Source organism: Chelonoidis abingdonii, chromosome 2 (assembly GCF_003597395.2).
Source record: "Chelonoidis abingdonii isolate Lonesome George chromosome 2, CheloAbing_2.0, whole genome shotgun sequence".
Taxonomy (NCBI): domain Eukaryota; kingdom Metazoa; phylum Chordata; order Testudines; family Testudinidae; genus Chelonoidis; species Chelonoidis abingdonii.
This window is the reverse complement of record NC_133770.1, coordinates 151289554-151316792: the sequence shown is the minus strand read 5'-3', so window position 1 is coordinate 151316792 and position 27239 is coordinate 151289554. Positions and strand designations below refer to the sequence as shown.

The 27239-nt window shown below is 51.9% G+C and overlaps 1 protein-coding gene across 1 annotated transcript in view; it reads left to right on the top strand.

Annotated features, from left to right (window-relative positions):
- The window catches only part of CNNM3 (cyclin and CBS domain divalent metal cation transport mediator 3), a 330211-nt gene that overhangs the window by 267261 nt on the left and 35711 nt on the right, over window positions 1-27239 (top strand). The gene's annotated exons all lie outside the window — the stretch shown is intronic.

Here is a 27239-nt window from a genome sequence, read left to right as displayed (position 1 = left end):
GGGGGTGCAGGAGTCAGGGCAGGGGGTGTGGGGGGTGGGTATGTGTGGGGATGCAGGAATCAGGGTGGGCAGAGGGCTGGGGATGTGAGCTGGGGTCGTGGGAGTGCTCACAGCAGAGGGCTGGAGGGGGTATGCTCCATTTCCACTCCCTTCCCCAAGGCCCTGCTCCACCTCTTCTCTGCCTTCTCCAAAGGTAAGGAACAAAACTTAACTCTGTAGCTTGTCTCTCTCAGCTGATTTCACTGCTCAGCAAACCCACAGACTAGGAACTGCTGTATGTGATAGTCTATTTCTGCCAGTAAATCCACAGGAACACAAAGTTTATAGGCCAATTCTTCAGCTGGCGTTTGAGTCTACAGAGCTTTGCTAACTTACAGACTGCGGCTCCCCTCTTCCCCCTCCCTCCTGCCAGCAAACACCTGATCAGCAGCAGGGACGGGAATAGCGGGAGCAGTGCTGTGAAAAGAGGTTGCGGGGGAGTTCGGCTGCCCTGCTGCAGTGGAGCCTCAGCGCCAGCAGCACCAAGCGTCTGTCCCCGCAGGAGAGAGCGGAGGGCAGAGAAGAGTGGGCCTGTCGGGGCCCCCCGGGAGTGTGGGCCTGGTGCCATGGTAAACCCAGTAGTGGTAGCTCAGCCCAGGAACAGTGACTCTGGCTGGGGACAGTGAGGAAGAGGCAGACTGGAGGAAGAGAGAAGCCCCTGGAGCTGAGGCAGGAGTGGCAGATGCTGCTGCATCCGATGTGGGGGAAGGGGCTCAGAGCACATAGAGATGGGGGTGTGGAGACTTCTCCTCTTCCTGCAGAACAGCTGGAACTTTTGAGGCAAAACCGAACTGTCCACGATCTCAGTCTGGTTTCGCTGAATTGTTTTGGTCAAAAACATCCACAGCCTGGAACCATTTGGATGTTTCTACTCAAAATGACGTCATGTCGACATTTCCTGGGGAGTTCTTTTAAAAATCGGAGAACATTTAAAATTGCTCAAAACTGAAACAGCGAACTGAAAAATCCCATTTACCCACCTTTGCTCCTACCTGCCTCCTCCTGTACTCAGCAAAACTTTGATCAGCCATGGACATCCAGTTCATCGGAGGCTGGTTAATCAGTATTTGCCTGTGATCACTTAGATTCCTACGGTGTCATTCAGCCCAAAGCAGTTTTCGCCATCTCTGTCTGCAGGGGTTGCTCCAGCTCCCCACTGAATTGCAGCCAGCTCGGGCAGGGACGTGGCAGCCATTCAGCAGCACACAGTAACACTGCACAGTGGTTCCGGGCAAGGAGCGAGGGACAGCAGCCCCTCTTGAGGGAAGCAGAGCTGGAATTGAGCCAAGACACGACGTTTCACGCCCTGCCTCCTTTAAAGAAAATGTTGTGGGACTTTTAATAAGTGCAAGAGAGTGGGGCCCTCAGGTATCTCTTCTGAAAATGGCACCTCCACAGCACAGAGTTCCCTGGGGCACGGGGGTCAGCCCTGACTCCAAGGGGAGAGCTCCGTCCCTGCAGCACAGCACCCCCTAGCACTGGGGCAAGCACTGACTCCCAGGGGACAGCGCCCCCTATTAATCACCCCCACATCCTGCAGTGCCTAGGTAATCTGCAGGGGTTCCCCACCCAAGGACTGACCCCACCTGACCCTGCTTACCTGTGAGCTGACTAGGTCCTAGCCCAAGTTGGTGTAACTGCACCCCAGGGCCTTGCCTTGCATGGCTAAAGTCATCACTTCCCTGTACAGTGGGGGCGTGAGACCCGCCCAGCCCAGCCCCTTCTGAACTCAGAAGCCACTACAGGTCCAGAGATCATGTTTCCAGCTCCCTAGAAATGTTGCCCCTGTGAGCCACGCCTGGGGAAAGGGGGCCCTTGGCGGCAAGTCCAAGAGGTTAATATCATGGTACGTGGAACATATTTACATCATTAAAATAATACCATATCTCTTCCCAAATGGGGGCATGTACTCTTCTACTCCCCACCCCCCACTGCCAGTTAATCCAGTACAACTCCCCAGAGAGGTAAAATCCAAACCAGGGGTTCATTGCATGTCCCATCGTTCAATCCTTGAGGGGGCCATTTAGGGATCTGGGGCAAAAATTGGGGATTGGTCCTGCTTTGAGCAGGGGGTTGGACTAGATACCTCCTGAGAGCTCTTCTCACCCTGACTTTCTATGATTCCTTCCACTCTTTAGTTCTAATCCAGCCTTCAATATTCCAGTGCCACTGGGCCATGCCTTTCTCCCTTCACACAGCAGCTCCATAGCAATCACCGCCTCTTGTATGAAATCTCCAGCAGCCTTTTAAGAAGCAAGACTAAAGCTGCCTGAAATAGGAGCAATGAACATAGGACCTGCCCTCCTGGATCAAACCAACTGCTCATCTAGCCCAGTGTCTCATCTCCACCAGGGGCCAGACCCAGCAGCTTCAAAGGAAGATGTAGGAACCCACCAGTGAACAAATCTAGAATAACTTGCCCCAACTGGATGTTCCTTCCTGGCCCCTGACAGTCAGGGGTTGGCTCATGCCCTGGAGCATGAGGGTGTAAAAGAAACTGTTTCACTTTAATGTTTGCAAAGCTCAGACATAATGTTGTCAAGTCTGCAGTGGAATTTGCCACATGGGGGAGAAGGCATTTGCTTGGAGATGGGAGAATGGTGCTTACCTCCTTTGTAAAGCACCGTGAGACAATGTGGCGCAGCATTAATAATTCTTCATTATTATTATTATTTCACAGAAGGTTCTTTTCCAGACCCTCCTGTGGAGCACAATTAGCCCTGGCACCAGATGAGCCGTGGGTAGAGACTTGGCGACTCTCCCAGCCAGCAAGGCAGAACTCCTCTGGGGGAAGATCGTAGGCGGAATGACAAGTCGCTCTGGAAACCATTCGGGAAGGCCTGGTCTCCACACAGATTTGGTACCGGGAGTGGTGGGGTTGAGGACCACACTGGCAGCTGCAGAGCTAAGGGCAGTTGAAGAGACCACGTAGCCCCTTCTGATGCCTGGAGGGCAGACGGGTAATTAGCCCTGATTAGACCCAGCTGGGGTTGGGTCTGCAGGGCCCTGGGGGAGCACTGGGAGCGGGAGCTGCAGATGGGAGGTCATATCAGGGGCTGGCCCCGAAGGCTGGGACCTGCCAAAAGGGGAGAGGCTCCCTGGGAGGAGCTGTCCTGGGAAGGGGGCCTGGAAAGAGCAAGCAGCAGTAAGGAGCAGGTTGGAGCCAGGCCTCTGGGCTGGAGACCAAAGGAGAGGGCACCCTGGGCTCCCCTACCACCCCCAGAAAGCAGGGTAGGAAAGCGATCCTGAGGAAGGGGGAGGCAAGGATTAAAGAGCTGGGCTGACATCCTTGTACAGTGTCACTGCCCCACAGGGCTGGACTCATGAGAACAGACTAACTGTTCCAGCACAAGCAGCTGACTGGTGGGGGAAACTGAGGCAAGGCTGGTGCAATGCCATGTGCCTGGCAATGGGGGGGATGCGCTGGCCAGTATAAATATGTTGATGATCTGAGGAATTTTTACCAATATGGTGATACTAGCACAGCCCCTTGTGTGGACACAGACATGCTGGGAACAGCCAGACTGGTCTGAGCACGCTTGACACCGACACCCACCCCAATGGGTCTTGTACCAGTACAATCCCTGTCTCTGCTAGCAGACTCTATGGCTGACTGGAGAACTAGTGAGATTGTGACATCCCAGATACCAAGGGAGGGACCCTGGATTCACTACAATGAACACAGTGAAAGCTCTTGGGTATGTGGGGGGTCGGGAGCAGCTGTTTGTTGTTCTTAATCCCTCTCTACTTATATTCTGGCAGAAGATTTCTCTTTGGGGGGGCTCAGCGCCCCGCTCCCCAATGAAGGGCTGAGAGAGCTTCTAGTGCACCTTCTGGAGGGGGCCCCGGCAGGGGCGGCCCTAGACATTTTGCCTCCCCAAGCATGGAGGGTCCACTGGTCCCACGGTTTTGGCGAACCTCCCGCAGACGTACTTGCAGGAGGTCCGCCGAAGCCGCAGGACCAGTGGACCCTCCACAGGCAAGCCGCCGAAGGCACTCTGCCTGCTGCCCTAGCAGTGACTGGCAGAGCGCCCCTTGTGGCTCGCCGCCCAGGCACGTGCTTGGAGCGCTGATGCCTGGAGCCACCCCTGGGCCCCGGAGTGCTCCAGGAAAAGCAGGCAGCTCACTCAGCACAGGGCTCTGGTCTCATTGAGCGACCACCTAACGATTACCCTGGCACTGAGCCCCAGAGCGTGTTTGGCTAAAGCACCCTTCAGAAAGTTGAGGACATCAAGAGGTAGAGAATTCAACACTTCTCTTGGTGGTGTGTCCCACTGGTTAAGTATCCTCAGGACTGGATATTTGTGGCTTATTTCTGGCTTGAATTTGTCTTGCTGTAGCTTCCAGACAATGGTGTTTGTTCTGGCCTCTTTGGCAGGGGCTGCTCTAGGCATTTTGCCACCTCGAAGCACGGGACCAGCGGACCCTCCGCAAGCAAGCCACCGAATGCAGCCTGCCTGCCTGCTGCCCTCGCAGCGACCGGCAGAGCACCCCCTGCGGCTTGCCACCCCAGGCACGCGCTTGGCATGCTGGGGCCTGGAGCCGCCCCTGCTTCCTGGCTAGTTTGAAGAGCCCGTTAGTACCTGATATTTTCTCCGGCTGATGGGAGAATCAAATCAAATCGCCTCTCAATTTACTTTCCGATAAACTGAACAGCTTCAGTCAGCTCCTTCAGTCTCTTACTTATTGGCTGGCACTAGCTTGTGTTTCAGAGTAGCAGCTATGTTAGTCTGTATCAGCAAAAAGAACAGGCACCTTAGAGACTAACAAATTTATTTGAGCATAAGCTTTCATGGGCTACAGCTCACTTCTTCGGATGCATAGAATGGAACACACAGACAGGAGATATTTATACATACAGAGAACATGAAAAGGTGAAAGTAGCCATACCAACTGGAAGAGTCCAAACAATTGAGATGAGCTATCAGCAGCCGGAGGGGGAAAAAAAACCCCTTTGAAGTGATAATCGAAATGACCCATAGAAGGTGTGAGGAGAACTTAACATGGGGAAATAGATTCAGTTAGTGTAATGACCCAACCATTCCCAGTCTCTGTTTAAACCTAAGTTAATTGTATCTAATTTGCATATTAATTTGAGTTCAGCAGTCTCTCTTTGGAGTCTGTTTTTGAAGTTTTTTTGTTGCCAGTGCTGTGCTTTGATGGCACTTCAGCCCCTACTACACAATTGACCTTGAGGTGAGGCAGTCGCCTCTGACTCAGCAAGCTATGCAAACTGGCCTGTGCTGCAGACTCCATTGTTGTTTTTTACTGTAACTTTTCCACATGGAACATAAGCGTTGTTCCTTACCTGGAAAGTCTATGATAGCGAAGCCTCATCTCCATCTTGTCTCAATCCTCTTCTCCTTGGGGGACTTTGCTACAAGCTGAAGCTCCTGCAAAGGACTGCATGACCCATCCCAGTGGGAGGATGTGTCCATGGACTTAATTGCCTGCAGTTTTAATCCATCCTGCACTACCCACTAGAACTACGAACTTTGCTTACTGATGTAATTGATTCCATTTTAACAATTTCTAGCTCTCATTTCTATCTTTTTTCCCATTTTATGATAAGCCTTTAGATGTTAGCTTACTTCAAGGTTTGGCAACCAGCGTTGATTTGCTGAGAGGCGGAATTTCGGCCGAGACAGGTGGGGACATCGCCTCGCTCGTGGCTCCCGCGCCGCAACGCACGTGCCCTAGGAAGCGTCTGGGGCTGCCGCTGGGTATGAGATGCGAGGAAGTGACGGCAGTGATGCTGGGGATAGTTCTGGTGCCGCAGATCGAGACCGGGGGCGCATCACCGTCAGCCCCGGATCCAGAGGCGTGCAGAGAAGTCCCTGAGGCCGCCGTCCACCGCGCTCTACGTGGACAGCCTGCGGAAAGAACCCGACCACAGGGCAAGGCCTTTGACGGATGCACAGCAAGTGGGCTCCGCACCCTTCCTCCCGCGGGCAGCTTCACTGCTTCGCGCACTGGCGGTTCATTACACCTCCTGCGCGCCGACCTAACTGCGGCGCCCTCATCGGAGCCTCCGTCACGACACTGGGACAAGCGCTGCAGGATGCGGGTACACCCTGGAGCCCTGCCTCACGTCCTGGCGCTGCAAGCCCCACACCAGTAGTCTGGCAGCTGCGCCACAAACGCCGTCCAGGACAACTAGTGAAGCATCAGCCCCCCACACCCGGTTGAGATTGCGTCAACCGCACCATCCCTGGCACCGACACCCGTGCGCCCAGCATCGTGTCACGGCTGAGCGAGAAAAAGATCCATCCTCGTCGACGCTGACGTCCATTTCGAGAACAGGACCCCGCGTTCCACGAAGGCCCCGAGCCCGGTAAACTTCGAAAAATATGCCCCCTTGACTGACCCTTGCGGGCAAGGCTACGATTTTACACCGACGCCCTGATCTCGGGCGCGCCTAGGCGCCTGGCGACCCTGTAACGAACGTGTTACTTAGGGCCTGTGTGTGCGGCACCGTCGCTCTGTCACGACTCATTAGACGTTTGATGGTCCTCGAGACACTCTCCGGTCGTCCAGGGACATCTACACCGAACACATCACCGGCCACTGCCTCAGTAATAGAGTGAGCCGACTCTTGGCTGTCCACGCCACCCACGATGGAGGGAGGCGGAAAACCCTTAAACCCCCTACTAACACTACATCCCTGAGTCCTGAACCACCGATCCTGGATTCCCCCTCGTTAAGGTCACCCCTGTCCATTACCCGGCCTGCTTGCTCAATCCATGACTATGTGTAACCCATTAGATGCCAGCGCATGTATCTCACTTGCTCCCCTCGACTATACTTTGACCACCAACCCACCATACACCCCGCATTGGGACATTACAGACTGTACATGCTACTATAATGACAACCATAACCAAATACCGCGTCCCCCCCATACTCTGTATGTTTGCCCCGTGATATATGACTGCATGCCAAACTCTGTGTATCATCCTTATTTAATATTTCTCTAATACAATATCTGACCTGGCGTCTGGGGCTTAGGTCCATTTGGAATCGAGATCGAGAGAACCCTTTTCTTTTACTGGTGTTGGATCGAGAGAACCTTTTTCTTTTACTGGGGTGTTGGTTTTCATAACCATTCATCCCCAGGACGTGTTGGACTGGTGGTGATACTGGGAGACTGGAGTGTCTAAGGAAATTGCTTGTGTGACTTGTGGTTAGCCAGTGGGGTGAAACCGAAGTCATTTTTGTCTGGCTGGTTTGGTTTGCCTGAGAGGTAGGAAAATCCCAGCCTAGGGCTGTAACTGCCCTGTTTGAGCAATCGGTCCTGATATGGCACTCTCAGCTGGGTCCTGCCAGAACCACATCGTCACATCCCCCTCCCCCTGTAACTGAGCACCCAGCTATTTAAACACAGAGACACTCTGCCTAGCTCTCTTCCCAGCAGAGAGGAGAAATAGCTCCATTTGCTCACTGGGTTCTCACAGGCAGATCTCAGGGCTGCCCAGAGAAGGGGGGAGGGGGCACAAAAAGGACAGTTTGCCCCAGGCCCCCGTTTGAGAAGGCCCTTAACCACATGGGGATGGGCCCTGGCACGCAGGGTCGCAGCATTGCTCGGGTGTGACTCAGCTGCCCCTCTGTCACGGGAGTGCTGAGCAGGCTGTGACCCCATGCCCCAGGTGGTAATGCCGGAGTGTGGAGTGGGCCCAGTCTCATTGGACCGGAGCCTCTGCTGCGTGGTGGGGGGGAGGGGGCAGGCTCACTCTGCGTGCCCCCCCCACAGGCCTCTCTCAGTGATCATTTGTCGGGGGGGAGGGGGCTCCGTTTCAGATTCTGCCCCAGGTCCCCAAAACCTTCTGTGCACACTGGTGCATTGGCCTGTTAATGGAACCTGGGGGCTCGGGCACTGACCCTGGGGGTTGTGTGATGGGAGTATTCAGCTGGACCCGAGGCCCAGCCTCCAGTAAGGGGGAAGCAGTACTGTGAAGTCCCCAGATGCAATGGTTGGTTTCAGGTGAAATGGAAGGTAAACTGAGGCAGCCCCTGGGCCTGAAGCCAAGCTGAGCGAGTCCCTGCTGCTTGTTTGGGGTGGGGAGGCTGTGCAGTGGGCATGTAAAGTATTCCCGGAGGGAGAAGCACATTTTGCACCAGGACTAGTTTGGCGCAGGGAACTCTCCTCTCCTGTGGCGGTGAGTCCCACAGTCTAGGCTCTGCTCCGGGAAAGGTCTGTCTCCCACTTGTGTGGGGTCCTTCTGCTGGCTGAGTAGTGGCTCTGGTGGTAGGTGGCTATGGAGGGGGATCTTCTGGGTGGAGCGAGGAGGACTCAGAGTAGCAATACTTTGAGCTAGGGAGCAGCGCAGAGTGTGACACGGGCGATGCGGCCAGTGTGCTGAGCAGAGGGGATGCTGCATTCTGTACCCGCTGGACCTCTCTCGGGCCAGGAGGCTCCAGTCCCCATGGACCACTGCAGAACCAGAGCCTGCAGGCCACGGAAAGGGGCAGCCTGTGTAAACGAGCGTTCACTGGCACCAGGGAGCTCTGCTGAGCCTGACAGGACCCTGACGGGGTGGACTGACTTGCCCGTCTCCAGGTGGGTGCACTGGGAGTGCAGGATGTTGGACGCAAGATCTCCTGAATGCTGTGACCTCTTCCCACCAGCCTGGCCTCAGTCCTGCCTGGTTCGGCCCCAGCAGCTGCTCTCCAACCAGGAGCTGATCACAGCTCAGTGCTGGGAGATGGCGCCGGCCACATTCAGTGTGGCAGGGGCATGTTGCCCATGTGCTGCCAGCCCTCTGGCCTGTGTCTCAGCAGCTCTGCTAATGGCTGAGGGCCCAGCTGCATGGCGCTGTGTGGTTGGAGGGCCCACACTGACCCCTGGCTCTCAGCTGGTGCCAGGAGTAGGCTCCTGCTCCTTCAAACTAGCATAGAAACCCCACTCTGTGAAGGAGGGGGGCAAATGGAGGGGGCAGCTTGGTTCCAAGCTCTCACTTGGGGCACTTGCACATCAACAGCCCCTTTCTTCCCCAACACTGGGCTATTGCCATGCAGCCACCTCTGGGGTGGAGTGTGACCATCAGCACATCGCACACTGGTGCTGGAAATTTTGGACAAGGTCCCAAGGGCAGATTCCAGGCTGGTTAAGGTCCCTGTAGACCAGACGGGACCTCTGCAGTTAAAGTGCTCAGCTGAAAGACCCACACATGGTGATCTGGGGAACTTGGCTTATCTGTGGTGACAAGCTGGATCAGCCTTGCTGGGGTTAGAAATGGAGGCTCCAGGGAAGGTAGGTTTTGAGGTTTAAGTGATTGCACTGGGATCCAGGATGAGCCGAACTCTTGGCAATCCACGTTGATTCTCATCCTCAAAGCTCCAGGGGGGCTGGGTTGTCTTCCAGGCCTAATGTGCCCGTCACTCTGGCGTTGGGGCGGGAGAGAATAACTGGAGACACAAACGACCCCATCCTTCCACTGCTGTGCTGCCCATTCATCTGCCTTCAGGTCCCTCTGACATGCCTCCTGCTCTTCTCCAGACACGACCAACCGCAATAACTGTCCTCTGCAGACCACGCCACCTCCCCTGAGCATGTCACACAACCCGGGGCCTGGCAGGGAGCCTTGCACTGTGCTGGAAAATGGACCTGTCCCATTTCTTCCAGGCACGGGGACACCAAAGCGATTGCTGCTGGGGCTCCCAACGGGTCACCGGGTGCCAGTGGTGGGACTGGTGCCTCCCGACATCCTGCAGAGCCCTTGCCTGGATGGTGATCAGAAGGCAGGATTGAGCCTTGAGCGGGGACAACGGCATCTGTCTGGAAACAGCTGCTTTCTCCTGCGAAAAGCCTCACTCCAGCCCCCCATCGGTCTCTTGTACTTGTTTTTCCTTCATGGCTCAAACAATTTTACACCCTTCAGAAACCAGAGGAGAAAATAGCCCCAAAGCTGAGCCATTCTGGCAGGTGCTGGAGACACCACAGTGTATGTCGTCTCCTCTCTCCTACCCGGGGCGGGGCTGGAGGGATCTCTAGCGGCTGCCAGCTCAGCAGATCCCCAGATGCTGCCCTGCAGCTGCTGGCCACTCACCCATAGGGGCAGGTGCAGCCCCATCTCATGAATGCAGCCTATTGTACACGCACTGGCATGTGCGGGAGAACGCACACATGGAAAGAGCCGGGAGTTATGCAGACAAGCCCAGTGCCAGCTGCAGGAGAATCCAAGAGGCAGGGGAGGGAAAGGGGGAACATCCCCGGTACTGCTCCTCCTGCTCACCAGGCTGCAGGGATCCTTGCCCCACCGGGACCTGTGTGCAGTGCTGACTGCCAAGCCCAGTTTGTCTGGGGCCAGAGGCGGCTCTAGGTATTTTGCGGCCCCAAGCAGGGCAGGGAGGCTGCCTTCAGCAGCTTGCCTGCGGGAGGTCCCTGGTCCCACGAATTCGGCGGCAGCCTGCAGGAGGTCCGCCGAAGCCATGGGACCAGCGGACCGTCCGCAGGCAAGCCGCTGAAGGCAGCCTGCCTGCAGCCCTCGCCGCGACCGGCAGAGCGTCCCCAGTGGCTTGCCGCCCCAGGCATGCACTTGGCATGCTGGGGCCTGGAGCCGCCCCTGTCTGGGGCACCGAAACCCGGCCTGCCCGAGGGCTGCATTGCACCATGCAAGGAACGTCAGCAGGGCTACAGCCGTGTCCCTGACCGGAGCATGGGACATCCCTTCTGTAAGGCGACCTCTACTCCCTGAATGCAACAGTGTGTGCGAGCACAGCTCCCTCTAGTGGCTGGTCCTCATGCAGCCGCCTAATTTCTCACCGCTTGAGCCGAGCTTTTATTACTCCTGGGGGAATTCTGTGCCCCCCTCCCAAAAAATTCTGAGCACATTTTAAAATTGCAAATTTTATTTGTCAAATAAATGTGGAGGCTCCTGCATGGCAGTGGGGAGCACAGACCACTGGCTGCACAGGGGTGGGAGCTTGCTGTGCAGCTTCCCCCAGGGACACAGACTCACGGGTGAGGCTGCACCCAACCCTGACACAGAGCCAGGACCAGGGCCTGCCCCAGAAACACCCCAGGGCCCTGCCCCTCCGTGCCAGGTGCACCAGGTTTGCGCAGGCAGGTCAGCAAGGCAGGATCCAAGGGTGGAGGGGCTCAGAGTGGGGAGATCCAGGTGTGAGTTCAGAGGGTTCTGTGTGGGGCAATCTTGGTGCAGGTGGCTCAGTGGGGGATCCAGGTGTGGGGGGATCTGGATGCACAGCAGTTTGTTGGGGGTTCTGGGGCAACAGTAATGGGACTCTGCAGGGGGGTCCAGGTGAAGGTGGTTGGGGCTCAGCAGGGGGGGTGATCTGGATGTTGGAGGGATAGAGCTTGGCAGGGGGTCTGGGTGTGGGGGGCTCAGTGGGGGTCCAGATTCTGGGGAAGTGGGGCTGAGTGGGGTGGGGATTCAGGTGCAGCTGGTATGAGCTTGTTGGGGTGGGAATCCGGGTGCGGATGGCTCATCAGGGTGGTCCAGGTGCAAGGGGAGTGGGGCTCATGGGGGGGGGGATGTTTCTGAGTGTGTGTGGGGGTGATGGTCGGCGGGAGGGTCTGAGTATGAAGGGGTCTGGCTGCACAGGGGTTGGGCGGATGGGGCAGCAGCTCCCCATACAGGAATCCCTCCCCCTGCAGCTGAGAAGCGATGGGTGCAGGAAGTGTGTGTGGTGGAGTTTGCAGAGATTCCTGCAGCTGGGGGAGAAATCTGGTGGTGGGTCTGACCCACCCCAGATGCCATGCAAGGGAAGAGGAAGGGCTCAGCTCCACCATAGTGAAAGAAGACAGCAGGTTCAGCTGATTTGCTTGAAAGACTCAACTGCCTGGAGATGGTCAGCCTACGGCCTCACTCAGAGGGTCTAGGTCGGGCTTGTTGCCTATGACCAAATGTCAGCAGCTGCTGGATTGGTGTTCGTGATGGTTCCTTCCACCCCTTTGTGAGAACACGCGCTCCTCCTTTCCTGCCAATCCTTGGAGTGTGGGAACTCCCTGGGATTCATAGATTCATACACTCTAGGACTAGAAGGGACCTCGAGAGGTCATCGAGTCCAATCCCCTGCCCTCATGGCAGGACCAAATACTATCTAGACCATCTCTGATAGACATTTATCTAACCTACTCTTAAATATCTCCAGAGATGGAGATTCCACAACCTCCCTAGGCAGTTTATTCCAATGTTTAATCACCCTGATAGTTAGGAACTTTTTCCTAATGTCCAACCTAAACCTCCCTTGCTGCAGTTTAAGCCCATTGCTTCTTGTTTTATCCTTAGAGGCTAAGGTGAACAAAGTTTTCTCCCACCTTTTTATGACACCCTTTTAGGTACCTGAAAACTACTATCATGTCCCCTCTCGGTCTTCTCTTTTTCAAACTAAACAAACCCAATTCTTTCAGCCTTCCTTCATAGGTTATGTTCTCTGGACCTTTAATCAGTATTGTTGCTCTTCCCTGGACTCTCTCCAATTTCTCCACATCTTTCTTGAAATGCGGTGCCCAGAACCAGACACAGTACTCCAGCTGAGGCCTGACCAGAGCAGAGTACAGCAGAAGAATGACTTCTCATGTCTTGCTCACAACACGCCTGTTAATGCATCCCAGAATCACGTTTGCTGTTAACTCATATTTAGCTTGTGGTCCACTATAACCCCTCGATCCCTTTCTGCCGTACTCCTTCCTAGACAGTCTCTTCCCATTCCTTGATATGTGCTGAAACATTGATTGTTCTTCTCCTAAGTGACAGCGACTTCTCATTTTGTCTTTGCCCTAAACTTCATCCTGTTTTTACCTCAGTCACCATGTTCTTCAATCTTGTCCACATCATTCTGAATATGATTCCTGCTCCTCCAAAGCAGTTGCAATCTGACTCCCAGTTTAGATATCATACTGCAAACTTAAAATAAGGTTACTTTCGGTATGCCATATCTAAGTCGTTCGCATGAATGTTATTGAACAGATGCCTGGCGCTCATCAAAACAGACTCTGCGCGAACCTCACCACTAGTTATACCTTTTCCGAGTCAGGTATTGCGGAACCGATTAATAACTACTTCTTCTGAGCGTGATGGTTAATTCCAGCCCAGAACTTATGCAGCCCACCACTACTATAGTTAGCCCCACCATTCTAAATCTGTATTCTGCCTAGATTTTCGCATAAGAATATAATGCCAAGACCCTTCAAAATGCCTTACTAAAGATTCTATGGGATATACAACATCCACCACTTCTCCCTTATCCACAAGCACTCATCTATCCTATCAAAGAAAGTCTGCTAGGATTGGGTTTGACATGATTTGCTTCTTACAAATCCATGCTGGCTATTCCCCTATCACTTTACCACCTCTTCAAGTGTTTGCAGCCGATGATTCCTTAATTGCCTTGCAGGGTCCATTATCCTTTCCCCTGCGCACGGAAGCTCTAAATAACTGCGTCTGTATGTTTCACTGCGGTTGTTTGTTTATTTCCCTTTTAATAGATGGGCCCACTATACTTTGCCCCCTTTTCCGAGTCTTCTGGATCATCTCTAGTCTCCCATGAATATGTCAAGCAGCATAATAGCCCTAGAGGGCTCAGAACCTTCTCTGAGGTTATTCATAGGATGCATTTCATCAGGCCCTGGTGACTTGCAGGCATCTAACTTTTCTAAGAGATTTTTAACTTGTTCTTTTTTTATTTTCTCTTCTAAACCTACCCCCTTCCCATTAGCATTCACTGTGTTAGCCATTCTTTCAGACTTCTCCGTGAAGACCGAAACGAAGAAGTCATTAAGAATCTCTGCCATTTCCAAGTTTCTCTCTCCTCACTGAGCAGTGGGCCTACCCTGTCTTTGGTCTTCCTCTTACTTCTAATGTATTGATTTCAGGGCTCTAATGCCTATTGCATGCATGGTTCCATCCCTCGCGTGCTTCAGGGTCTTGCGATGCTGACGCAGGGCAAACCAATGCTCAGCAGCCTCACAACGGGGAACCATGCAGATGTGCTCAGCTCTGGGAAGCCTCATCCATGACATCCCCCTGTGGGAGGCAAGGGCGGAACTGACTCCCCCCAGCTATCTGCACAGAAGAGGTGTCACTGGTTGTGTGTCACTCCTCACCCCCAGTGGCTGAGGAGGGTTGACTCTCTGCAGATGGTTCTTCTACTTCTGGCCTCCCAGCCAAAGGGCTGGTGCATGTGCATCCAGCTGTGAATGCTCTGGCTGGAAGGGCACGGGGGAAGCCCCCTTTCTGGTCTGTCGGGGGTTCGTATACTCTGCCTCTCATTATGGTATCTGGTGTCACTGAGCAGAGATGCCCCTTCCAGGGGGATGGACAAAAGGAATGACAACCTTTGAGAGTCTTACATCCTGGCTCACAGCCTCATTGACGGGACACTCCACACTAGGGAGAGGGGCAACACGTCACAGACGAGTCAGCAGGACGCGGCTGGGTGTTAGGAGGCCGTCAAAGCAGACACAGCAGCGGCCACAACTGCCCCACAGTATCCTACTGTGTGGCCCATACGCACCCTTATGTTTAATATGGGGTGGGGATTGGCAGGCGGAGACAAGTCCCAGCATGCCATGCTGCAGGTTGATCTGAGTAGCTTCCACTTTAGCTAAAAGTGGAGTGTTGCATCCTGGGACACAGGTTTGCAGGCCACCCCTTTACTGTGTATTAAGGATGTGGGCAGCTGCAGTCAGCGCCAGTGAGATGTGGCCCTTAAGCTCCCGGCATGTTGACAAACTCTGAGCATCCTAACTGAACTGTCACATTGGAAAGGTTTTTACAAGGAGGATGGAGAGAATTGTTCTTAACCTCTGAGGACAGGACAAGAAGCAATGGGCTTAAACTGCAGCAAGGGAGGTTTAAGTTGGATATTAGGAAAAACTCCCGAACTGTCAGGGTGGTTAAACCCTGGAATAAATTGCCCAGGGAGGTTGTGGAATCTCCATCACTGGAGATTTTTAAGAGCAGGTTGGATAAACACCTGTCAGGGATGGTCTAGATAATACTTAGTCCTGCCTTGAGTGCAGGGGACTGGACTCGATATCTCTCGAGGTCTCATTCCAGCCCTACGATTCTAGGATTGCTGCCTAATGTACTGGGGATCTGAAGCAACAGGGCTCCATGGAAGGCATGTCCTGCCCCACGTGCACTACAGCAATGAAGGGGTTAAGAGTGTCTGTTCTCCCGTGCAGTCTGTTTTCTGTCATACAGGTTCTGTCAGTCTGAGACACAGGAGGATTCCCAGCACTGCTCTAAAGAGACAACTCGATCAGTCATCGCTGTGATTTCAGCACTAATGACTGAGGAAGCAGCAGTTTCCAGTCCATTAATGATTCTCCATGAGCCCTGAACACAGCCGGCCTTGGCTTTTCTGGAAATGCCACTGCCTGATTAGAGTGATGGATGGGCACTGCCGTCATCAGATAACTCATCTCACAGCATCCTGTGCCACAGTCTGATTAGCAATAATAATACCAGCCACTGACACAGCCATCTGCATCAGGGCATCTCATAGAGCTTTACAAAGCAGGTGGGGAAACTGAGGCACAGAGGGTCAGTGATGTGCTCAAGGTCACTCATGAATCAGTGGCAGAGTCAGACCTCAGAAATCCTGTCTGCCATATTGCGGATCTAATCACCAGGCTGGAGGCTGTCTGGGACAAAACTCCATTTTCAGCATAATCATGCTACGATATCTTGGAGCTCAGAGGCTGCTGTCACTTTCAGACATGCAGGTTACAAAACAGCTAGACATATAGGGGCAGAATCCTCTCCCAGCTGCACAGTAATACGTCAGAGGTGTCAAATTGACAGCCCGCCATCTGGATCTGGCCCACAGACCATCCTGCAGAATCTCAGTTTCCCTTAAAAAGAAAACATACTGTTGCCAGCCCTGGCTGCCACAGAGAGAACTTGCCGAACATGAACCAAGAGTAAGCAAATGCAGCAACTGTGCCTGAGTCTGCAGCCAGCCTGAACCAATGGCTCAGAGGGATGAACTCCTCCGTCCCCTATGAATCTGCTTGTAGCACATCAGTGTCACGTTAACTAGCCCATGGCTGATTGTTCTTCGCAGATAGGACAGGAAAAGGAGGCGGAAACTCTGCAGGGCAGAAAATGCAGAAGAAAGAACAGAGGAGAGTCACAGAAAAAGGAGAGAGATGGAGAAAGGAAGCTGGGGAAGAAAGAGGAACAAAGGGCAAGAGACTTTCTCACTGAATGATGTGGCAACCTAGTCCTGAACAAAGAGTAATTGAATAACACGGCCCTATCCTCCCTTTGAGCTCACCTTAAGTCTCCCACTGAGCCTCCCCTGTCTTTTGAAGGGAGAATGAAAATCTCAATTTATATCCCAACCCTGGGGCCCTGATTAAACATGGAATGCAGAGTTTGACAGTCCTGCTTTCCATGGAGGGGGAATGGCTGTGGTTGGACGCAGATGAGCTGCCTGCCTGCTATAATCATTTGGGGTTTCTGCACCATGTTGTCAAGACAGGCGCTTTGCCTTACACAGACCCCACAGCTGTAGGCTGACAGGTGGGATGCACTGGCTGAACTGCAAGTGCCTCCAGCAGCCAGTATCGACCCATCGATAACTCTCTAGGTGCCATTCATCCCTTAGGGACTAACAGCCAACTGAAACGAAGACACTAAAGAGTCCAGCACATCAGATTTTCTCCCTCTCCCCACCTCCCTGGGGCTGTGTGCATGCACCCGTCCCAGCGACAGTGTTCCGCCAGGTGCTGGTGAGACACGCCCTCTAGCGTCTACACCCAGTACTGCTGCACGGTCAGCTGCATACAGCGAAGTGGAGAAGACTGCAGTCATTTCCTAGCACCTTTCATTAAGGATCTCAAAGCGTCTTGCCAAACTTCATCCTGGTTCTGTGGGGGAAGTATAATTAGCCCCCATTTTACAGAGGGGTGGTGGGACCACAGGGATGTTGGAGGTGACGCTGCAAAGTGGGAAGTCGTTATCATTTCTATTGCTGTGGTGGTGCCAGGCATATCAATCAAGAGTCTGGCGCACAGATAAGACAGGCCCAGCCTCAATGAGCTCACAGTTCAGACTACGAGAGACTCACCAGGTGGAGGAGTGAGAATAGTAAAGCAAACAGGTTATACAAGCAGTGGTATTGCTACCTGCCTAGCTCAGCGAGTTTGTGCCCTTTACAAGGGTTAAAGGGCAGAGTATGTCTATGTTTTTACCACAGGGCTATCAAGTCTTGGCTTCTGTTTTTTGCTGAAGATCTCCTTGGAGGACCCAGAGATGTGGCTGGGAGCTTTCTTAATCTTTAATTGAAGGGGTTCCCATGTTGACAATTTACCAGAGAGAGCTCTTCTGCCAACTTTATGTTAGGCTTTACGTTAACAAGAATTTTAAATGGTGAGAATAAAATTTATTCCCCTCTCAGTTAATCAGGTTTCACCTTCTTGGTCCTTATGATGCCAGTATCGCACTGGTTCTCTAGTTCTCCATAGAATCTTCCAGGAGAAATGGGGAAGACAAGACCTGAAACTGTGGTTGCTCCAGGTCACACAGTGACTCAGAGGCAGAGCCAGAAATAGAACTCTTGACTCCCAGACTTTTAGAGAGAGAAAGCGGGTGAGGTAATATATTTTACTGGCAGGGGAGGCTCCAGGCGCCAGCACACCAAGCACTGCTTGGGGCAGCATGCCGCGGGGGCACTTTGCCGGTCACCGGGAGAGCGGCAGGCAGGGTGCCTTCGGCGGCATGCCTGCAGAGGGTCCTCTGGTCCCGCGGCTCTGGTGGACCTCTTGCACACGTGCCTGCAGAGGGTCCACTGGTCCCATGGCTTCACCGAAGCTGCGGGACCAGCAAACCCTCCGGAGGCGCGCCTGCAAGAGGTCCACCGGAGCCGCGGGACCGGCAACTGGCAGAGTGCCCCCCGTGGCATGACGCCGTGCTTGGGGCGGTGAAATGTCTAGAGCTACCCCTGTTTACTGGATCAGCCTCCCAGGCTTTTGGCTTGTCCACTAGATGGCATGGCCTCCCAGCAGGGTAAAAGCGCTGTAGAGGTGCAAAGGATTATTGCCACATCAGAAGGAACCAGAGAAGGGAAACTGAACAGGAAGGATAGAGCTAATGAGACACTTAGATTGTTGAAATATAGACTAGATCCTCATAGAATCATAGAATATTAGGTTTGGAAGGGCCCTCAGGAGGTCCAACCCCCTGCTCAAAGCAGGACCAACTTCAACTAAATCATCCCAGCCAGGGCTTTGTCAAGCCAGGCCTTAAAAACCTCTAGGCAAGCAAACCTCCCAAACTTGGCCCACTTCAGGTCTGTGAATATGTATAGAAAGGAAAGAACTATTAATGAAAGAATACTAGCCACAGTTGCAGGGGGCTGAGACATATACCATGTGATCCATTCTGCTCTGTGTGGTCTAAAGATCCCACGGAACAATTCTTAAATGTCAGGGTTTGGCAGAAAATTCACTTCCATTTGCTACTGTGCAGCATGCCATGTGCTGGCTGCTGCTTTCCTCCCCAGAAGTGGCAGCATTTCACTGGGGCTGTATGTATGTACCATGTCACGTCTTTGGGAGCCAATATGCTCATGAAATGTCAAATATTTTATTCTGTGTCATTGCCCAGGAAACAAAGGATGTCAGACATTCCGCCTGAGGACAGCCAGGTAGGGAGAAATGGGAGAAGATGAGAGCCGGTAAGGCAGAGGCCTTTTTGGAACACAAGTGGCTCTGCTAATCAGCGAAAATGGAAAGAACCATCCCAACAAATGAGACAAAGTGTACGTAGATTGAATGAAACCTTCCCTAAAATATGATGTCCTTGACTAGGATTAAGCCAATCTAAATTGTACAAGATGAGTCAAAACCAGTGTAATTGGACAGTCATGAGACCCAAAACTGCACCTAGGACTAGGGGTCAAATTCATTCATTCAGTGTCTGTCCTTCTCCTGTATACTTCTATGCTGGGGCAGCTGACCCTCCACCATGCCTTGTGCCCCCAGGGCTTCAACCCCCAGTCAGGCAGCCACTTGCAGAGATTGCCGAGGGGGGCAGCCACAGGAGCCTCAGATGCCTGTTCTTTGGCTGTCAGCCTGCCTGGGTTGCAGGAGTTCCTGAAGGGGAATGTGAAGGAGCCCAACTGGCGCCATTCTTGTGACTCCCACAGGGGAGAGGTGAACCAGCAGTCAGACGGACCCCAGAAGAAAGGGATGTGAAGGCTTGAGAGCCATTGTCTGAGAGCCCCCTTGCTTTTAAGCTGATGGAAGCCTGGACATTTCCGAATTGGACAAACAACACTCCGTTCTGCTTCAGCATTTGACCTAAACTAGGTAGCCCCAGTTCCCTTCCTGCTGTGAAAAGCCACCAGCTCATCACAGTGCACCAACTTCTTGAACCTTCTGTGAAGCATCCAGTGCTGGCCATTGTCGGAGAGAGGATACTGGAATAGCTGGACCACAGGTCTGATCCAGTCTGGCAATGCCTACACAGTGTGTGCTATGCCATGGAGAAAAGGCCCAAGTGACTTTAGGCTGCATAGGAAGAGGCATCACATTGCAAAGCAAGGCAGCAATCGGTGAGACTGCAGCTGAAATAGAGCGTTCCATTCTGGGTAACTTAGTACCGGGATGACACTGACAACTGGAGAAGGCTTGGAGAAGAGCAAAAAAAATAGGTCATGGGAATGAGCTATAAGGAAATTCTTAAGCACTAAATGTGTCCAGCATGGCTAAATGATGAGTTGGACAGGGCGTCACTACAGCTACCAATATAGGCAGAGTTCTGCTTATAAACTTTACAAAACTTTAATTGTTCAGGCTGAAATTTCCCATGCCGGGTGATCATAGAATCATAGAATATCAGGGTTGAAGGGACCTCAGGAGGTGTCTAGTCCAACCTCCTGCTCAAAGCAGGACCAACCCCAACTAAATCATCCCAGCCAGGGCTTTGTCAAGCCTGACCTTAAAAACCTCTAAGGAAGGAGATTCCACCACCTCCTTAGGTAACCCATTCCAGTGCTTCACCACCCTCTAGTGAACATAGTGTTTCCTTATATCCATCAATGACCAATATCCCCCACTGAACTTGAGACCATTGTCTTGTTTGGTCATCTGGTTTTTTAACCACTGAGAACAGCCAACTCCAACCTCTTTGGAACCCGCCTTCAGGCAGTTAAGCCAGTATCAATCCCCCCTTGCTTCTTCTCTTCTGCCAGACTAACAATCCCAGTTCCTCGCCATCTCCTCATAAGTCCATGATAGTCCCGCCCCCATGATCTTTTTTGTTGCCCTCTGCTGGACTCTCTCCAATTTGTCCACATCCTTCTTGTAGTGTGGGGCCCAAAACTGGACGCAATACTCCAGGTGTGGCCTCACCAGAGCCAAATAGAGGGGAATGATCATGTCCCTTGATCCGATGGCAATGCTCCTACTAATGCAGCCCAATATGCTGTTAGCCTTCTTAGCAACAAGGGCACACTGCTGACTCATATTCAACTTCTTGTCCACTTTTCTGCAGAACTGCCACTTAGCCAGTCAGTCCCCAGCCTGTAGCAGTGCATGGGATTCCTCTGTCCTAAGTGCAGGACTCTGCACTTGTCCTTGTTGAACCTCATAAGATTTCTTTTGGCCCAATTCTCCAATTTGTCTAGGTCACTCTAGACCCTATTCCTACCCTCCTGCATATCTACCTCTCCCCCCAGCTTAGTGTCATCCGTGAACTTGCTGAGAGTGTAATCCATCCCATCATCCAGATCATCAGTGAAGATGTTGAACAAAACTGGCCCCAGGACCGACCCCTGGGGCACTCCACTTGATACCAGCTGCCAACAGCCTCAGTCTGAAATTTTTGAAACATTTCAATAAACTGTTCACTATTTCAGAGAACAAGATTAAAGAATACATTGTTTTGTCCACGTTAAAAAAAAAATCTTACAGCTGGTTTTGTTGAGAAGCTCCAGCACCTTCATGTTTTATAGCAAGGACTTTGAAATTTGGCAAAGAGGGCACCGTGGTGTCAAGGTGTGTCTTTTGCTGTTCCTATAAAACAAACCAACAAAAAATGTCCAAATTTGGCCAAGTTATAAGCCTCTAAAAAAATCTCAGTTCACACAGGCTCAGTAAAGATGTTAGAATCTAGCAACCCTATGAAGTTGCGAGACTTCCTCCTGGCCCTGGCCAAAATCACCATCTATAATACCAGGAGGAGATGCTGGGGTGCTCTGCAACTGTGGGGCCTATTTCCGGTCCTCCGTGGTCTCACGCCTCTGGGCAGAGTTCCTCTGCGCAATTGCTGTTGGCTCCCTAAACAGTTTTGAGGAGCAGTGGGTGCTCTCTGGGGTTCTCTGCTTGGTGTCCCCCTCTGGATAAATAGTTTTGAACCTGTGACTTTCACTCCTGACCCTGTTTTTCATTAGTTGTCCTCTGTCTTCATTTGGTTCCTGGGTCCAGTGGTCCCTCCTGCTAGGCTGGGGGAAGAAAAAAACAAACAAACCTAAATTCTCTGAATATTTTGTCTGTACTGGGTGTGCTCGAGCCTAGGGCTGCAGGAATTCAGGACCTTCCCTGCAACTGCTCCTCCCAGCAACTGTGGGTCATTGTAGCGCTAGGAACCAAAACTTAGAGCAGGGAGACTGTCTATTCTATGCTCTCCGTGCCCCTCCTATTGGTGTCCAGGCAGCCAGAAGAAAGAGCAGCAGCCTCGGGACAAGAACCAAACTGAGAGAGAGCAAGAGAGGGAACAGATTGGGACAATAAGCCTTGTGGGGGTGAGAAGAGACTGGCGCTGGTGTGGAGCAGGGACTGAGACTAGCTGGGCAAGGAAACTAGGACTGGAAGCCAGGAATGGGTAAAGACTGAGATTGGATGGACAGAGGACAAGAGGGCCTGGGTGAGGAAGGGGTCTGGGATGAGAAAGCAGGAACTAAGAACAAGATGTGGAAACAGGACCAGGAACCAGGCCCAGTGGCAGGAACTTGCTCTCTGATGTCTTGTCAGCACAGTAGGCCTAGCAACTAGGTGCTCAGACAAAGGGTGTGGTAGGAACAAGAAGCTTTATGCTGAGCTGGCCAGTCAAGAGTCTGTTGCTAGTCCAATAATCCCACTGCAGTTTCCTGGTCTGCCCTTGCTCTATGGTGGCATAGTGGTTAAGGTTCTTATGCAGCAACCTCCAGGCCTGGGTTTGAGACCTACAGCAACTGACATTAAGGCAGGTGCAAAAGAGGTCATGGAGGAAGGAACAGAATATCAGGATTGGGAAGGACCTCAGGAGGTATCTAGACCAAGCCCCAGACAAGAGTTTTGCCCCAGATCCCTAAATGCCCCCCTTAAGGATTGAACTCACAGCCCTGAGTTCAGCAGGCCAAGGTTCAAACTACTGAGCTATCCCTCCCCCCAAAAAGGTCTGTGGCCCCTGGAGAAACTCCCTTGTAGAACCCATGAGTCTGAACATTCCTCTGCTGTAAGCAAATACCTGGGAAACTCACAGGCAAGGTATGTGTCTCACTCCATCTAATCAGTGGCTCCTCCACAGAGGGGAAGACAACTCACATTATAGCTGTCAGTTATTCCCTTGCTTCAAGTGGCTGAGGTCTGTGCTGTGGATCTAAAGGCTCCAACCCTGCTGATGATCCATGGGGGTCTCAGTTTGGTTTTTGTGCTGGTATTTGCAGCAACATAGGGACTTAGCCACTAAAAACTGGGTTAAAAGGCCGTTAAGGTTACAAACTCAAGCATTCAAAAACTAGGAGATGCCAGAATTAAAGTTGCCAGTGCAACTTCATTCAGCTCCCTTATGTATATGCATTAGGGGTGTCTTTAATCACCTGACCACCCACTACTTTTTCCAGAGGACCCCTGTCTTGTACTCTGCACAGGATTGATTGTGTTCCAGCAATGAATCGAGGCTGCGTAGTGAAGAGGCTGTTATCTCTAGGACCCCCTGCCTTGTTTGTTGCAGGAGGTGGAAATTGTGTACCTATATATGAGCCTGGGAGGTGGTGGGAACTAAGCTCACTGAGGGGAAGGGGCCAATGGACCCCAGAAAAGTAATTGCAGGGGGCAACAAATGAAAACAGGGATGGCAGTGAGGGTCATAGGGTAAAAATAAGGCAACTGGAAGAGGACATTGAGGCAGGAAATGTGTAGTGAATGAGGCAGGGGATTGCAAGAAGAGAAAGGATGGTCTCATGCCACCCTAGAGAATGGGCTTCTATCCCTGCCTCTGCCACAGCATTCCTACATGATGCTGGGCAAGTCATATAAACCAGACTTTTCACATATGGTCCCTAATTGTATACCTAGTCTGATTAGCAGAAGTGTTGAGCATTCACACTACAACTGGAGTCTCTGGGAGCTGTCCTCTGAGCATATCAAGTGCTATAAAAAGCTACATAGTCTGAAAAATCCAGCGTCTAAGATTGGGCACCCTAAATCAGTGGACACTTGTGACCTCTATCACTCTCTGCCTCCGTTCCTGTGTAAAATGGGGATAATACCACTCCTCACCTCACGGGGCATTGTACAAATGAATGAATTAATGTTTGTAAAGCCCTCAGATAGTATAGTGACAAGCACCACAGAAATGCCCAGGAGGAAATTAGTAATTCTGTGTTCAGAGCAGGGTGTGAATTGTCTGCAGCAAATAAGGCCAATGGAAACATACTGAAGAAAACAAAATATGATCTAGCTGCTCATTCAGTGAGCACCGTCTATCCTGTGCACTGAATAAAGTAAGGGTCTGTGAAAGAACAAGTGTTTGATCATATAAAGACTATCAGAATGCAGGGTACATGGGGCGGGGGGCAAATGAAGGTTGCACGGGCAACCTTAGCTCTGGCACTTCCTAATTTTTGAATGTTTGACTTTACACACACAAACTAATGATAGGTTATAATTAGACAGTACATTATTAGGGATGGGACTTAACAAACAGCAGAATGGGGAAGAAATAACTTAATGAATAGTGACAACAAAGAGTGAGGGAGGCAATCCTGTCATATAATCCCATTCATACATTTATCAAGCTCCCTCTTCAAATTTGTAAGGTTGCTGGCCTCCATTACTTTTATTGGGAGGCTGTACCGGAACTTCCCTCCTTTGCTGGTTAGAAACCTTCTTCTCATTTCCAATCTGAATGTATTCATGGGCAGAGGAGGTTGCAATAATTTGCCAGGTGCAAATATTGAGGAAGGAGTAGAGTTCTTTAGTGTGATGCAGTCAAGAAACATAAACCTTAGGCTGAACTGTCAGGAAACTTTCCTATCACTGGCTGTGGAATAATTGCTCTGTAGGGATGTGGTGGAAATCCAATTGCCTGCCAGTTCTAAAACAAGCATGGATAAAACACTAAAAGTACTGGGACCGATGCTGCATTTGCAGGGTGACGAACTAGATGATTTAATAGACCTTTCCCAATCCTAACTTCCATGATTATTTGCAATTTGTCTGGATCGAATCTACCTCTCCATTCCTGACCCACTTTATTTGTCACTTTTAAGACTGCAGCGCTGCCAAAAAAACCTGATACTTTTGTGACAGGTCTGAGAGCCAGAGAATGCCACTCTTCCACACAAAAAGGCCCTGTAAGAAAGGCAAAATGGGAAGTTAGGCCCTGGGGTCAGTTGTGTGGGGTTTTTGTTTGCAACTGACCAGAGCTTTTTTCTTAAAAAAAAAAAAAATACTATCTTTCCACACATTCTAGTGTATTTCAGTGGCTGGACTGATCTGATACCACATGGGAATCCTGGCCAACATCCACAAAGGTGAGGAAAGTACACACTTGAACCCTTACTTACAGAGGTGCCAGCTAGAAAGGTGTTCTCATATAAAAGGTTCTCATCAACAGAAGTTAAAAACAAATTCTTCCCTCCGCCAAGCCCCAGTTACAAAGGGGATGGCTGTAATTCGCTCCAGTAGATATAAATTAGGCGTGGGCTGTTAGCACAAGTGCAATTCCAAACTTGGCCCAGCCAAGGTGCTATGTTGGCAACTTTCCTAGAGCCTGCAGGACAGAGGTGGGGGAACCAGAACCACACCTACATGCCGCCAGCCACCCTCCTTGCTAGTACTGAAGGCGTGGCCCTAGTGCTTCGAGCCCCAATGTGCAGCACTCCTTTTAGAGCAGTGTGGTTTGGCTCATGGAGTTTTAACATTTGCCATATACCACATCTACCTCCATTATACCCAAGAGCCACATAGAATTACATGCAGTTATCTTCTTAACACTAATAATAGTTAATGCCTAAAGATCCCAGTCAGTGACCAATGTTCCATTGAGCTAGTCATTGTACAGATACTTATTCCCTGCCCCAGCGAGCTTACAAGCTAGGTTGCAACAGAACATAGCAGGTGGACAAAGAAAACAAAGTGGCGAGAAGAGCTTGATGGGCAAGCAATGGTACCACAACCTTACCACAGCACAGCGAAACAGTCGCGGTGGCTCAACACCTCTAGCTGTTGTCAGCTGGGTACATTGTGAGCATCATGGCAGGAGCGAATTTACTACATGACTTTGGTTCTACCTTCCCCAGATCGGAGGAGAGGGTGCACAACGCAGATAGGAATTTATTATTGTGGGAAAAACCCTGCCTTACATTTTATTCTGAAAGGTGTGAGGTTTGCAGTCGTGCTGATCTCTTGTAATAGAGAAGTTGGGCCATTTGCTGAGAAAGTCCCATCACCTGTTCTCACAAGAGTCATCCTTGGCATTAACAGCTCCGGGTGTTACACACCGCTCAGACAAGCTTGCCAAGGACCAGACTATGCAGACTACATGTTCCAGGGCAGATCACTCTGCAGTGGGACTTTAGCCTTTGTGGGTTGCACTTGCGTATCCAAGTTAGGTGGGACTTCGTAACAGACCCCTATGGGTCAGGCAAATTGGAACATTGCACACTTGGACCTATAATCTCTTTGCAGAGGTTTGTCTACACTAGCACTTTTGTTGTAAGACTTTTGTTGGTCAGGGTAAAAAACACTGCATGAGGCTGAAGCCTCTTTACTGATGGTTCGTGAGTGGCTGGGAGACCATTCATGTAACTCAGTTGGGTGTGGCCCTGCCTGTGGATGGTAAGTGCAGTGTCTATGAGAGGTTGTAGCTTGACATCAGCATCACAGTGTGAGGGATAGCCCAGGCTGGTGGATTTGGAGGGCACAGCAGTCCCACAGTCCAGGTTTCACCCCGGGGACCCCCATCACAGTGGGGTTCAGGGAAGACGCACATAGTAGTAAACCTTCCAATTTAAGGTGACCAGGTGTCCGATTTTCAACCGGAACACCCGGTCAAAAAGGAACCCTGGCAGCTCTGGGCAGCACCACTGACCGGACAGTTAAACGTCTGGTCGGCGGTGGTGAGGAGCTAAGGTGGGCAGGTCCTAGGTGGGGGTCATGGGGCTCCACGTGCTGCCCCTTCCCCAAACACTGGCTCCACACTCCCATTGGCTGTGGCCGCCCCACCTAGGAGCCGGACCTGCTGGCCACTTCCAGGGTGCAGTGCGGAGCCAGGACAGGCAGGGAGCCTGCCTTAGCCCTGCTGCGCCATTGACTTGGAGCTGCCAGAGGTAAGCCCGTGCCCAAACCCCGAGCCCCCTCCTACACTCCAAACCACTCATCCCCAGCCCCACCCGAGCTCACACCCCCAGCCGTAGCTCTCACCCCCTCCTGCACTCCAACCCACTGCTCCAGCCGAGCCTCCTCCCACACCCTGAACCCCTAATTTCTAGCCCCACCCAGAGCCCACACCCCCAGTTAGAGCCTTCACCCGCTCCTGCATCCCAACCCCAACCCCCTGCTGCAGCCCAGTGAAAGTGAGTGAGGGTGGGGGAGAAGTGAGCAGACAGCAGGGCCTCGGGGAAGGGATGGGGCAGGGGGCATGGCCTCGAGGAAGGGGCAGACCTAAGGTGTTCGGTTTTGTGCAATTAGGAAGTTGGCAATCCTATTCCATTTATGTGTGTGATGGAAAAACACATATTGGGCAGATCTACCTTTGTGTGAGTTTGGGCACCCTCCATCAAGAATGGGTCATAGTAGGGGAGAGGATACACACTAGAAAAAGGGAGCCCCCTTCTGGGTGAGGGTGGCACATCTAATAAAAAGAAACTTGGCAGCAGTGTGATCCAGTGAGCAGAGCAGAGCAACAAACTAGATACCAGGAGATCCGTGTTCTACTCCCAACTTGACCATTGACCTTGGACAAGTCCCCTCTCCTCTCACCCAGTCTTATTTATGTATTGTCAGCTCCCTAGGTCAGAAA